The sequence below is a fragment of the Podarcis bocagei genome (genome assembly GCF_964188305.1).
Source record: "Podarcis bocagei genome assembly, chromosome: 8".
NCBI lineage: Eukaryota > Metazoa > Chordata > Lepidosauria > Squamata > Lacertidae > Podarcis > Podarcis bocagei.
The window spans coordinates 5,681,382-5,696,281 of NC_138133.1; the positions used below are offsets into that span (position 1 = coordinate 5,681,382).

Genomic DNA, 14,900 nt, shown 5'->3' on the forward strand with positions numbered 1-14,900 from the left:
TCCTGGGGTTTCCCTGATGCCTTTTAAGGTAATGTAACATAGCTTCTAGGTGTGAGGGTGTTAAAATAAGCTGAGACCACACTGGTTATGAAACAAATAAAGTGTTTAGAAAGACGGGGGAAAAAAATGTGGAGTTTTAAAAGAAAGATATGTAATGCAAAAGTTATAGAAAACCATTACACACACACACACCCAGAACAAAATAGCAAAATAAAGCCAATTAAAGCACTATCCACTTTCCTGGGACTAATAATAATAATAATAATAATAATAATAATAATAATAATAATAATAATAATTTATTTATACCCCGCCCATCTGGCTGGGCCTCCCCAGCCACTCTGGGCGGCTTCCAACAGAATATTAAAATACTATAATACATCAAACATTAAAAGCTTCCCAAAACAGGGCTGCCTTCAGATGTCTTCTAAAAGCCTGGTAGTTGTTGTTCTCTTTGACATCTGGTGGGAGGGTGTTCCCTTCAGCAGTCCTTCAACTCACCAGACCAGGGAGAATCTTATTCCTAAGTAGCAGCCCTCTGTTTGCCTATCTCCCAGGCTTACAAAGATTTTCCTTTATTATGTTGGGTTCCACACTGAACTGAAGAACCTCCACAATGTAGACTCCCCTTGTCAACCACAGGTTAAGAGATGTGCCAATTCTTACATAAACAATGAAGTATTCACTACCTTAACATTTAAGCTTTAGGATATTTGCTGGGTTTCCAAGTTAATTCCATAATCCCCTCCAATAAAGAGACAGGTAAAAATATACATTCCAATACAAATAAAATTTGCAGCAGTCCGTATAAGTAAGGATCATGCAATCAGTCTAGGAAAGCAAAGTCTATTTCATTATCTGATTTGACGTGAATTTTTTGATTAAAGCAATTTTCCAGACACACCTATGAGTTTAGGAACCATTTGTGTTCTGCTTCCAAGTATGTAGCCACTAGTATTAGATCTTTAAACTACACATCTTGATTAGGACTATCAGAAAAGTTTAACACAGCTAAAACTGGTGCTATCTTCAAAGGTTAACCTGTGCTAAGCATAATCTCTGAAAAAACTCTTGATGAAAAGATTTGTTCCACTGGACACTGCCATCACATATGAAGGTAAGTCCCAAGTTCACCACATAATCTCCTTCAATTTGAGCTTGCTGTATTAGTGATTCTGAAAAGTTTCATGGGAGCAAGACACCATTTAGGTATCAGTTTTAAAGAAGCAAGGAGCAAAAAACAATTTTCACCCACAATTTCATCTTCTGTGGCTACAATGTCTAGTTCACATAGTCTTTGTTCTCAACAAAAACGTATTTCCCACAAAACTGCAGGTTGCCTGGGCAGCTATCACCAGATCTAACAGGAAGTGCATTAATTGATTATCCCGACACAAGGTTTGCCATCTTCATTATTGATTAAGGAACATAAATGTCTAATCTGAACTGCATCAAAGTAAGGGCTGTAATCTACAGAATCTGATTGCTGACTCTGGGTTTTTTACCCCCATGTACGGTATATATTTACTGAGCAAAGTTGGCCAGATCTTAAATTGTTTGGGAAAGATTGAGGTTGGCAAGTTCTGGAACAGGAACAGGAATTTTGACAATAACATTATTGTAACAATTGCTAGGTGTCCAAGCCGATATAAATTCTATTTTGTCCAATTCCTGAGCTCCTATTGCATTTGATTCAACAAGGGGCTTAACTAGTCTTTAAATATGATTTCACCTTTTTCGGGCGCTACACAAATCCTGATATGCCAGATATGCCAACAAATGTTTGGGTATTTCCGACTTTTATCAGGATTTGAATTGTGCCCCAAAAAGGTTAAATATCAACCCTGTATTCTTCCCCTTTTGGGGGGGGGACACTAAGATTCATTTTCTTTCTTTTATTTGAATGTATTATTCATTTATTTTATTTGTATCCCACTTTCCTCCAAGGAGCTCAAGGAGGTCATACGTAGTTCTTTTCCTTCCTAACTTGCCTTCACAACAACCCTGTGAGGTAGCTTAGGCTGACAGACTGTGAATGGCCAAGATCACATAGTGAGCTTCAAGGCCAAGTCGGGATTTGAACCTGCGTCTCCCAGGTCCTAGTCTGACACTCTAACCACTGCACCACACTGGCTCTCAGAGAACAAATAGTAATACATAGGCAGGGTTAGGGTTAGGGCAATCCTATACAGTGGTGCCCCGCAAGACGAATGCCTCGCAAGATGAAAAACTCGCTAGATGAAAGGGTTTTTTGGTTTTTGCGTTGCTTCGCTAGACGAATTTCCCTATGGGCTTGCTTCGCAAGACGAAAACGTCTTGCGCTTTTTTCTTAAAGCCACTTGAAGAGGCGCAGTTGCGACGGACCATGCTTCACAAGACGAAAAACATCGCAAGACGAAAAGACTCGCGGAACGAATTAATTTCGTCTTGCGAGGCACCACTGTACATAAAAACCTGGTGTGAAGTTAAGCTGGGGTAAAGTATGCCAGAGCCAAACTCCATTCTGAAGCATGTCTAAGCCCGGCGGAGGGGAAAACAAGCCTTGAAAACAGTTGTTTGGGTTACAGCACCCTCCTTGCCAACCTACTTTGCTAACCTGGGTTATATGACCATTCTCAATGAGTTTAGGATCCAGCCTAAGTCCTCCCCCGGATCCTCCCCCACCATGCCCACTTTCCACGACTTAAACCAGCTTAGGATCTGTCTGGCTTGGCTCAGCTGCCTGGGTCCCAGCTGGTATCCAAACAATCCCCTGTGTTGCAAAGAGAACGCCAACAATGTCTAGGCAACACAATGACCATATACATACATAATAGACAATCTTTATAGAATTCCTTCAAATCATAAAAAGATCAAAATGAAATCTTTAGTCTCAAAGTCTCTGAAAATCTTTAAATGAAGCGAGCTACCAAACTTTGTACGGTGGAAGACAAGCTGTGAAGCTTTGTGTATTCAACAATGATGTCCAATACTGAACAGTAATTCCGGATATTGACTACTGTTTCGTAGAATTCTTCATCAGCATGGTGGGTGGATATAGAATGCTTCATAAACCCATCTTATTTCGAATGAATGTATATAAATGATGTGTAACAGTGCTCAGGTAATATTGTAGTCACTGCATTCATGCATTGTACAACACTTAAAAATTCACTGTTTTACTAAACATACTCTCCTTCTACCACTGATAATGAAAATAGAAAATTTAAAAAGATTGTTTACATAGTTCAAAATCTGTCCCCTCTCACTTGCTTTCTCCCAGTATTATATATGGATTTATTGCATGCTCGGTGTTTATTTTCAGTACTCTGGGGCAAGCTAGCTAGATCAGTGGGGTATAAATAATAAAATTATTATTATTATTACTGATGAGAAATAGGAACAATAGGGAAACATATTCAGAGGGCTAGTCATCTTAGCCTGTTGCAGAAAGAAACAACAGTTTTCTGGCCCACTTCATCAGAAGAAGAAAACCTTGAGCATCATAGGCATGAAATTGGGAGATAGATCAGAACAATTAACATAAGAGCATCTTTCCATAGGTTGACTTTAAAAATGTAAAGCAAATTGGTACACATGACTAGTTGCTATTTGGTGTTCCTTAGGAATAATAGACTATTATTTAAAATTAATTGGGTTTTGCTTGAAGTCTCTCTCCCCCGCCCCCCGAAAACACCGAGGAAGGACTAAAACTGGTGTAATTATTCATTGAACCTCTAAGTGTCGCTGTTTGCTCATAAGCCAAGAACTACAAATCCCTGTTCTGCTCTCATTCCGCAAACAATACACAAAGCTCACATCCGCGTTCAGCAAGTCTGAATTTGCAGGAGGAAATATCTAGGGAGCCTTTGGAACCTTTGTAAGGTCCAAACTGGACAATAAGGGCACAACAATCTGACAGTCTGCCTGGAAATGGCTGGAAGGATTCTGTGCTATCAAAAGAATAGTGTGCTTTGCTTTGTGCTGGTGATGGTCTGGGAGGTAGCTTCTGGGCAAATACATTATTTGATTCCTGAGGAAATGGAGAAAGGTTCTTTTGTAGGAGATATTGCAAAGGATCTTGGACTGAGCGTGAAGGAGTTATCAAGTGGAGACACCAGGATAATTTCCAGAGGTATGAAGCAATATTTTTCACTTGATTTGAGAAATGGACATTTGTTTATCAAGGAAGTAATTGACAGGGAGCAGATTTGCCACCAGGTAGAAAAATGTCTGTTAAATTTTGAGATTCTTGTGAAGTTTTTTATGGCTAAAGTTGAAATAACTGATATTAATGACAACTCACCCAGCTTCCCTGTAGAGGAGTTTGAATTAATAATTGCTGAAAACTCAGGTCTTGGGGCAAGGTTTCTTTTACCAGGGGCTCAGGATCCAGATCTAGGGACGAATTCTCTCCAGAGCTACCATCTCAGTAGCAACAGACACTTTTCCTTGGATGTACAAACTGGAGTTGATGGGATCAAATACGCAGAACTAGTCCTTGAAAAGCTGTTAGATCGAGAAGAACAAAAAGTGCACCAACTAATTCTCACTGCTGCTGACAAAGGAGAACCTGCCAGGTCTGGTACGGTGGAAATCCGTGTTGCTGTTGCAGATGTAAATGACAATGCTCCTATTTTCAGTAAGTCTCTGTATGAAGCAGACGTTATGGAAAACATGCTTAAAGGGTCGCACGTGTTAACTCTGAATGCAACTGACCTTGATGAGGGAATAAACTCAAAGGTAATGTATTCATTCAGAAAAATTTCAGACAAAGCTTCCAAAATATTCCACTTGGATTCCGCAACAGGGCAGATATCAGTCATTGGGAATATTGACTTTGAAGAATCTATAGCACATGAAATGGAAGTCCAAGCACGAGATGGGGCTGGCTTGTCTACTCGCGCTAGAGTAGTCATAAGAGTCATGGATGCGAATGACAATCCACCAGAGATTGCAATTACACCACTTTTCAGCAAAGTTGAAGAAAGTTCTCCTCCAGGAACTGTAATAGGTCTTATAAATATAAATGACAGAGATGATGGGGGAAATGGAGAGGTCTCGTGTTCTACACCAGCAGGACTTCCGTTTCTGTTGAAGAAAGCATTTGACAATTATTACAACTTGGAGATTGCAAGTGTCCTTGACAGGGAGAGGGTCTCGGAATATAACATCACAATAATAGCAAGTGACCAAGGGATTCCTTCTCTCTCAACAACTGCTTACTTCCCACTAGAAATATTAGATGAAAATGACAACCCACCCACCTTTAAAAATACAGCATTCACTTTTTATCTTGAGGAAAATAACCACAGAAGTGAATTCATTACTATTTTGAAGGCACATGACTCTGATTGTGAGGAAAATGGCAGAATAATTTACTCTATCATCGAAAGAGATATTGTGCAGCCCAGTGCTAAGAAAGTCTACTCAGAAGTAAATTCCAATGAGCTCAATGTGACTTACTCTCAGATAAGTGAGCATGAGACTAAAGTCAAAAATACCTTCCTTCCTACCTACCTCTCAATTAACTCTGAAACTGGAGCAATCTATGCCCTACACTCCTTTGACTATGAAGAGATCAGGGAGATTAATTTCCTTGTCAAGGCTCAGGACGGAGGTTCTCCACCACTCAGCTCCAACGTCTCAGTGACTCTTTTCATCCTGGACCAGAATGACAACGCTCCCCAAATCCTGTACCCCTCCCCTCCCACTGATGGCTCCACGGGGATAGAGCTGGCCCCTCGCTCCTCAGAGCCAGGCTACCTGGTCACTAAGGTGGTGGCCGTGGATGCGGACTCTGGCCAGAATGCCTGGCTCTCCTACCAACTGATCAAGGCCACCGAGCCAGGGCTCTTCACTCTGGGGCTCCACACGGGAGAGATCAGGACGGCCCGATTCTTTCTGGAGAAAGATGCCCTCAAGCAAAGCCTGGTGGTTTTAGTGAAGGACAATGGGCAGCCACCTCTCTCTGCTTCAGCCACTCTGACTGTGGTGCTGGCTGATGCCATCCCTGCAGTCCTCTCAGACCTGAGCAGCATCTCAGCATCTGAAGACCCACAATCTGATGGTGAGCTCACTTCGTACCTGGTGACTGCAGTAGCTGCTGTCTCCTGCTTGTTCTTCACCTTTCTGCTTTTGTTACTAGCTTTTAGACTTTATAGGTGGAGAAACTCACAATTGTGTGACTCAGGATTTGGAAATTTCAATGGAGTACCTGTTTCACAGTTTGTGGGCATTGATGGTGTCCGGGCTTTTCTTCAGTCTTACTGCCCTGATGGCTCACTAACTACCTGCTCCCAAAACAATAAAATTGTTTTTCCAATTGGAAGTTGTACAGATATTCTCTCATCTCATCCAGCTGCTGATAATCTAGGTCCTTTATTAACTATGGGAGATCCAAGCACTGATACAGTACGACAAAACTCTGAGCAGGTGAGTTGCATTTTCTAAAATTAAGATTGCTCACATTTTACAATGTACAAAGCAGAAACAAGCTGAATGTGATACAGTCTGCAGAGCTCATTGGGCACTGAGCTAAGAATTGTGCAACGTGGATTTGTATTTAAATTAGCCATGTATTTTCAGTAACACGCCACCAAACATTAGTTGATTTGCACCCCATAAATTCAGAAAGTGAGTGGCATTTCGCCCCCCCCCCTTCTTTGCACTTTCTTTGCTGTCTAGGGACCATGGCTGAATTTTTTAGTGGCAAGCAATGGGAAAGAAATGGGCATAAAGGAACAAACACTTGCAGACAAAAGGTCCTATTAAAGTGTTTCCTTAATAGATGTCATTTGGGTTCGTTACTGGGTTGGATTTATCTATATCACCAGGGAGAGGCTCGTTGCTCTTGGCAAGTAGCTGCTCGAACTATCCTAAGTCAAGCTGGCATTGGGAACTGGCATTATTGGGCCACAGCAAGGGGCCTACGAGCAATCCCTGGGGTCTCCGATTCCAGGTGCTTCTCCTTGCTTGTTCGGATGCTGCCTCTGAGTCAATGAGCAGAGATAGGAGGGAGGGAAATGTGCCGCTGCCACTGCTCACCTCTCCCTCTGGTCATTGAACACGGCTGGAGGAGGCAAGAGCTGAGTGTATTTATTATTGTTCTACTTGCTCTAATTTTTCTAAATTGTCTTGAAATCTCTGGTGAAAGATAGTTTTAGATATATAGAGCAGACAACTGAAATATTTGCTGCTGCAAACAAAGTAACTTTCCTTAACATTCAACAACTCTGGCTACAACTGATCAATCCTTGGTTTCAGTTCTCTGCTGGCATTTATTCTTGCCTTCCCCACTTTTGGAACACGTCTTTTCTACAGTCATTACAAAAACTCTGCTGGACCACAATTGAGGCACCAGAATTGAAAACAGAAGTTTCCATATATTAGTGAGCTGGGTTTAGTTAGTAGGTGGTTGTACCTTAGGTCAGGTCAGACCAGGCAATGACCAGAAGGATATCCTGTCCTTTCCAGCTTGGGGGAAAGCAGTAGCACCTGGTGATTATGGCTTACTGAGCAAGGTTCTTCCCAAGGGCCCTCCAAAACCTGAAGCTGAGACTGACCACCAAACCTGAATCTACTTGCACTCCACTAGCCATTTGAAAGCAATGCAACACAATATAAAAATGGATTCTTTCCCACTATGAAGAAGAAGAGTTTGGATTTGATATCCCGCTTTATCACTCCCTTTAAGGAGTCTCAAAGCAGCTAACAATCTCCTTTCCCTTCCTCCCCACAACAAACACTCTGTGAGGTGAGTGAGGCTGAGAGACTTCAGAGAAGTGTGACTAGCCAAAGGTCACCCAGCAGCTGCATGTGGAGGAGCGGAGATGCGAACCCGGTTCACCAGATTACGAGTCCACCGCTCTTAACCACTACACCACACTGGCTATGATTCTTAAGATGAGATGCCTGTGCTTGGGTAGAAAGGACACTGAGGGAGGAAAGGGCAGATTGCTAATCCCCTGGGAGCTAGTGAATTTTATACCATCCTTGTCTGCTATGCCTTTCTGTTGGTGTAAACTAAGGCTATGTAAGCACTAGCAGCTTAAAACACAGCGAGGTAGATTTTCCTAGCTACATTTCAAGTCACATTTGCACATTGCTGCACACACCAGAGAGGGGGCAGGGTCCAAGATGTCTTCACTGGTGCACTTTATCAATGGTACTGAAAGCTGCTGAGATATCAAGCAAAAGAATCAAGAATTGTCATCCATCAGAGAGACCAAGGCTTATTCAGTCCTGAACCCAGGCATCAACCAGACTGGAATGGATCCAGAAAATCATTTTCATCCAGGAATGTTGCAGTTGTTCCACCACAACTCTTTCAATCACCTTCCCCCAAATGAAGCTACTTGTGACTTGGTAATAGTTGCTGTAAGCCAATTTGTTCAGGGCTGGCTTTTTCAGTAGTGCCCACACCAACTTCTTTAAGTCAGCAAGTGCCACTCCTTCGTGCAAAAATAAAAATAAAGACCTTTGCCGCTTGGACCCATCCAGTCAAGCCCCAGGCTCAATTTCAACAGCCAAGATGGGCAGGGATTGAGAGGGTATCCCTGCAAGCACCATGTCCATGTCTTCAGGCTGCAGAAGGTGAAACTGACCCCACAAAGTTGTAGACAATATAGCATTCAACGCATTGTTGTGCATGGGTGGATGGGGCTAGTCGAGCACAATGACCCAGAGGGCAAAGGAAGCCCAACAAAATTCAGATTCAAAAGTGTTACAAAACAAAAACAAAAATTAAAAGTGCATGCAAGCAAGTGGTTCCAAATAAGATAACTGATGACCGTCAAATACAATAGCACACCTACAGTACATGCAGCATGTTTAATTGATTGTCAATTTTATAAGCCCTCCTTCAGTAACAGGACTGTCAAAGAGGCTAGAGCCCCATTTTACAAAGAAGGAGAAGCAAAGCATAATAATAAATGACTAGTCCAATATCAGCACAACTCACTGGCCACTCTTCATTTTCCCTCCGCTAGTAACTCCCTCTCTTTCTTTCTAAGTCAAACTATTCTTGCCTCTGTCTTCCCTGACTTACCTAATTTGTGTAAGGACCCTCCAGAACTTAGTCTAAGAATCTGTCTTCTATAGCAGACCTGAACCTGTAATATGGGAAGAAAAGCATGTCTGAGCAAGTGCAGAGTGCTTTCCCCTCACTACTAAATGACTGCTGTCTTCTACCACCCTTGTTGTTGTTGTTTTGTTGTTTAGTCGTTTAGCCGTGTCCGCCTCTTCATGACCCCATGGACCAGAGCACGCCAGGCACGCCAGGCACTCCTGTCTTCCACTGCCTCCCGCAGTTTGGTCAAACTCATGTTAGTAGCTTCGAGAACACTGTCCAACCATCTCGTCCTCTGTCGTCCCCTTCTCCTTGTGCCCTCCATCTTTCCCAGCATCAGGGTCTTTTCCAGGGAATCTTCTCTTCTCATGAGGTGGCCAAAGTATTGGAGCCTAAGCTTCAGGATCTGTCCACTCCACACACTAAATATTCACCAGCAGTTTACCTCTGAGTGAAGGCATAGGCAAGGCTATGTAGCAAAAAATCTGAGCCCACATCTCCGAACACACACACGGCTTCCCTCCCTCATTCCAGCAATCCTACTCCCACATTGGGAGAAGACACTTAAAAAACACACCATGTGATTGTACTCTGAAATAGGTTGATTAAATATATATATATATGATGCAAATTGTCATTAGATCAATAGTCACTGATTACTTTTGACACAATCCTGTTGATGAGGCGGTACACTGTGTTACTCATCCATTGTGGTGCTTATCCAATCTCCATTGAGCTTTCTAGACGGGATGCAGTATGTTAATGGAAGTTTGTTTTTATACCAATTATTAAATAAAAAGGAATGAAATGTTATTTTGCAAAGCTTTTTAAAACACTGCATTTACTGACTGATCCATTGGGTGTCACTGTTCACCAATAAGGAGAGAAACTGGATTGAACCAGATAGACCACCAAGATGCAAAAACACAAAATCTCTGACCTAAAAGAAAAAGGAGGTTCTTGTTTGATGGGAAATAAAAGGAAGTCTTACATAGGCACATTAGTCTATTAAGAGAGCCTAGTTTAAACACTGGTGCCTGTTATCTATGGACTGATAGGACCTGGCAGAGGCTGAAATGGCTTGTATACAAATACTCTTGGATAGAAGGAGACAGTCATCCTGCCTTGTGCTGCTAGCTGTTTTTCAGGCAGTTACTGGACAGATCCATTATTCAGTTCCTGAGGAACTGCAGGAAGGTTCTTTTGTTGGGGATATCTCACAGGATCTGGGATTGGATATGAAGCAACTCTTGCCTGGCGGTGTCCGGATTATTACAGAAGGTAGGACACAATACTTTGCCCTCAATTTCCAAAATGGTCATTTATATATTAATGAAAGACTAGATAGAGAAGAAATATGTGGACGTCTGTTAACTTGTATTTTGAAGTTGGAGATTCTTATTCAGGAGCAGCTAAAAGTCTATACAGTAGAAATTGAAATCGAAGATATCAATGACAATGCACCAGCGTTCCAAGTGGAGACATTGCAGCTAAATATCCGAGAAAATACAGCTGTGGGATCTCGATTTCTTCTTCCAGATGCACAGGACCCAGACTTAGGAGTGAACTCTTTACAGAGCTATCAAATCAGCCCTAACAGACACTTCTTCCTTGATGTGCAAATGACAGCAAGTGGAGCCAAATATGCTGAGTTAGTACTGGAAAAGTCTATGGATCGAGAAGCAGAAGCTTTCCATGACTTAATCCTTACAGCCAGTGATGGGGGGAATCCTGTCAAATCCGGAACTGCACACATCAAAGTTTCCGTTGAAGATGCAAATGACAATGCACCAGTTTTTTCAGAATCTGTTTATAAAGTGACCACTGCAGAAAACATTCCTGTCAATTCCCTGCTTGTAACAGTCAATGCTACTGATCTGGATGAAGGCATTAATTCAGAGATAACATATGCATTCAGGCAAGTATCAGAAAAGGCTTCAAACAGTTTCCATTTGGATCCGAGAACTGGAGAAGTAAGGGTGAGGCAGGAGATAGATTTTGAAGAAAGTGCTTTGTATGAAATGGAGGTTCAAGCTCGTGATGGAAGAGGGTTATCAGGTCGAGCGAATATTTTGTTGGCTATTACCGATGTAAATGATAATGCACCAGAAATTGCAGTCACATCTCTTACTAATGCTGTGAGTGAAGACTGCCCAGAAGGAACTGTAATTGCACTGTTAAAAGTAATAGACAGAGATTCAGAAGACAATGGGCTGGTTACATGCTCCATCTTTGGCAACCCGCCATTTCATTTAGAGAAAACGTTTGATAATTATTACAGTTTAGTGACTGGCAGAACCCTGGACCGAGAAGATGTATCTAATTACAATCTTACAGTTATTGCAACAGATAAAGGAAATCCTCCTCTCTCCACAGCCACCACTATTCAGCTGAAAATATTAGATAAAAATGATAATCCACCCACCTTTGAAAAGAGGTCCTATGTTACTTCAATTACAGAAAATACTTCAGCTGGATCCTCTGTTTTAACACTAAAAGCAACTGATCCTGACTGGGAGATGAATAGCAAAATTACTTATTCAATCACTGAAGGTGAGATGAGTTACTTCTACTTCTCCTCCTGCCTTTCTATAAACTCTGAGACTGGAGTAATCTATGCCCTACGGTCCTTTGACTATGAAGAGATCAGGGAGATTAAGTTCCTGGTCAAGGCCCAGGATGGAGGTTCTCCACCACTCAGCTCTAACGTCTCAGTGACTCTCTTCATCCTGGACCAGAATGACAATGCTCCCCAAATCCTGTACCCCTCCCCTCCCACTGATGGCTCCACGGGGATAGAGTTGGCCCCTCGCTCCTCTGAGCCAGGCTACCTGGTCACTAAGGTGGTGGCCGTGGATGCAGACTCTGGCCAGAATGCCTGGCTCTCCTAACAGCTGATCAAGGCCACCGAGCCAGGGCTCTTCACTCTGGGGCTCCACACGGGAGAGATCAGGACAGCCCGATTCTTTCTGGAGAAAGATGCCCTCAAGCAAAGCCTGGTGGTTTTAGTCAAGGACAATGGGCAGCCTCCAATGTTGGCTTCAGTCACTGTCACTGTGGTCTTGGCTGACAACATCCCTGACATGCTGACTGATCTGGGCACCATCTCAGCTCCTATCAGTCTTGAGTCTGACCTCACTTTCTACCTGGTGACTGCAGTGGCTTTTGTCTCCTGCTTGTTCTTCACTTTCCTCCTTGTATTATTGGTACTAAGGCTTCGCAAGTGGAGACATTCTCAGTTGTGTGACACTGGAAGTCTAAATTTAAATGGGGTTCCTGTATCACAGTTTGTCGGCATTGATGGAGTCAGGGCATTTCTTCAGACTTATTGCCATGAGTTTTCACTGACTTCGGGCTCTCGGAAAAGTCAGATTTTTTTCCCCATTGAAAGCTGTACAAACACACTGACAGGACATCAGGCTTCTCAAATCTCTGGACTTCAGTTTACTGCAAATGATTCAAATATCAATAAGGAAGGGCAGAGCTGCGAACAGGTATGTTTTGCTTTCACTAAACTTTGAAAAGGTTTTATAAGACCTTATGTCAATATAGTATTTATCTAGTTGAATTATTTTTACCTTTAATTTGATGTTCAAGAATAACTTCACTGCAACTGAACAAGTGTTTCTGTAAGAATCACCGTAAGAACTGAAACATTTAAAAATCTTGATCATCTTGAAGATAATTTTGCCTTTTTTTGACTTAATTCACACTGTAATTTGCTGTTTCTCATTTAATCTAAGTTTAACTCACTTCTTAAGAAACCTCTCCTTTGTTTGGGTTAAATAAAAGTGGATCTTCATATGTATTGTTACCACCCCAATCTCCAAGCAATGTGAGATTCCATGAATTCTAGGTGCTTACCCAGTGTTTGTGTTTCCTTTTGGAATGAGGGACAGTGGAGACTATGGTGTCTTTATGATATATGGTTTATTTACACATATATACAACCTGAGCCTATGATGGAGGGGTTTTGCTTCCACCATAGCCAAACCTTGGATTCAACCAGAAATCAGGCGTAACTCTGTATCCCAGCTTCCCAGCCTGCAGACTCTCTTCTACCTTCCAGCTCATGTAACTAAACTCTCAATTCTGGCCTTTATCTTTCTAACTACAGGTTTGTTGAGGGAGGGAAGTCTACCCTTTGTCATGCAGCGCAGAGACACTTCCTTTGTTACCTTAAAGGTCCATACTTAGAGGGCCGTTATCTCATCAGGAAGTTAGCCTAGCTATTCCAGGAATTGAATCCATGCTGGATCCATGAATTAGAAGGGGGGCATAACAGTATTTAAATAAGAAGAAACAGGGAGGTCTTCATCTGCTTCAAAGTCCAAGCCAGAGAGTAAAACATAGCAGTAGTCAAGGTGGGAGATGCCTAGAGAATTTTAGGTAAGGGGATAGATAGCTGAACCCGTTGTAGGAGAAAGTGATGGACTGAATATGGGAAGCACAGGAGTAGGGGCTCAAGAATAAAGCAACAACTTCATATGTGGTCAGCAAGATGGTTGGTGAAATTGTCAATTTGGTATGTGCTTTGGCTATTAAAAAAAAATCTGGACTCTCTAATAAGACCCTCTTAAAATGCAGCTGAGCTTTTATGTATCTGCAACACTAAAGTTCATTTTTTCATGATTGTAGATGATAACTTACATTCTACTCTATCACATGCTTTTTGGGGAAAGTAAAAGAAGACTACTTCCACTGCCTGTATCTTAATCAAGAGTTTTAAAAGTGCCAAGCTTTTAAATCTTTAACTCCATGTTGGACTAAACTGACATGCCCAGGCACTTCATTGCCCTATTTCTCCCTATCATAATGATCATCTGACAGATGAGCAGTCCAACCACAGGGAGCACCCCTAGTAGCAGGGCAGGAATAAATATTAAAATTACTTTTTTGTTGCAGTATGCTACAGATTGTAGATGGGTAGGCACTGGCAGTGGGTCAGCATTTGTGGGATGGCAATATAACCCTTGCTTTATAGCAAAAATTGCACCTCATCTACATTGCAGCTGCACATGGGGTTCCACTGGCAGACATCTTGCATCAATTTATTTAGTGAATTTTATTCTATTTTACCATTGTTAAGTTTTATTGGTATCAAGGTGTTATTTCCATGTTATGGAGCATTATTACTATCATTTTGTAACAGCAAAATCAGTAGTGTTGTTCATAATGTCAGAGGCATGGAAGTTTTCCTTTATTTATATTCTATATTCTAGTTTTTTTCTACACGTGAATGAAATGGTGACAGTATTCTCACTTTCACTCCACTCCCACCAGTTGTTTTCCCATCCTAATGCAGAGAGAATGAAAAGTTGACATTTTGGGGGGAAAGCAACTTTACACAAAACAGGATGAACACTGAATCACTAATCAACTTCATTGCCTTCCTACAGAACATCTATCTTGTCTGGACTGAGCTTTGGTTTATTAGCCAAAGCCCATATCCAACACATTACTATCCCAAGCACCTTTTAAGAACATTCATTGTGTCATCTACACTAGACAAAGAGGAGAAATAGAGCTGGGTGTCATTAGCATAGTGATGATGCCTCATTATCATCTCTAGATAATTTCCTCCTACAGCTGGGTTACTCAATAGGATAAATGTTGTGGAGTGAAACAGATGTACTACAGTGTAACTGTTTGGGACTAACATGACAGACAAGAACAGAACCAAGGGGACACAATGCCCCCAAACCAGAAGATGATTCAGAAGTATATTATAATTGATATATCAAAACATCAAATTGATAAACTTTGAGAGATCCAGAAGAATCAACAAGATTGCACTCCATGTGTTCCTCTCCTAGCACGTTTTCTGTGGGGGTGACCAAAGTGCCCCCAA

General features: G+C 41.8%; 1 pseudogene across 1 annotated transcript; it reads left to right on the forward strand.

The window, feature by feature from the left end:
- Positions 1–9,985: 9,985 nt before the first annotated feature.
- Positions 9,986–14,604, forward strand: LOC308593701 (protocadherin gamma-A5-like; annotated as a pseudogene). Its single transcript, XR_014013339.1, has 2 exons — positions 9,986–12,543; positions 14,449–14,604. The product of XR_014013339.1 is annotated as a protocadherin gamma-A5-like (transcript).
- Positions 14,605–14,900: the final 296 nt, after the last annotated feature.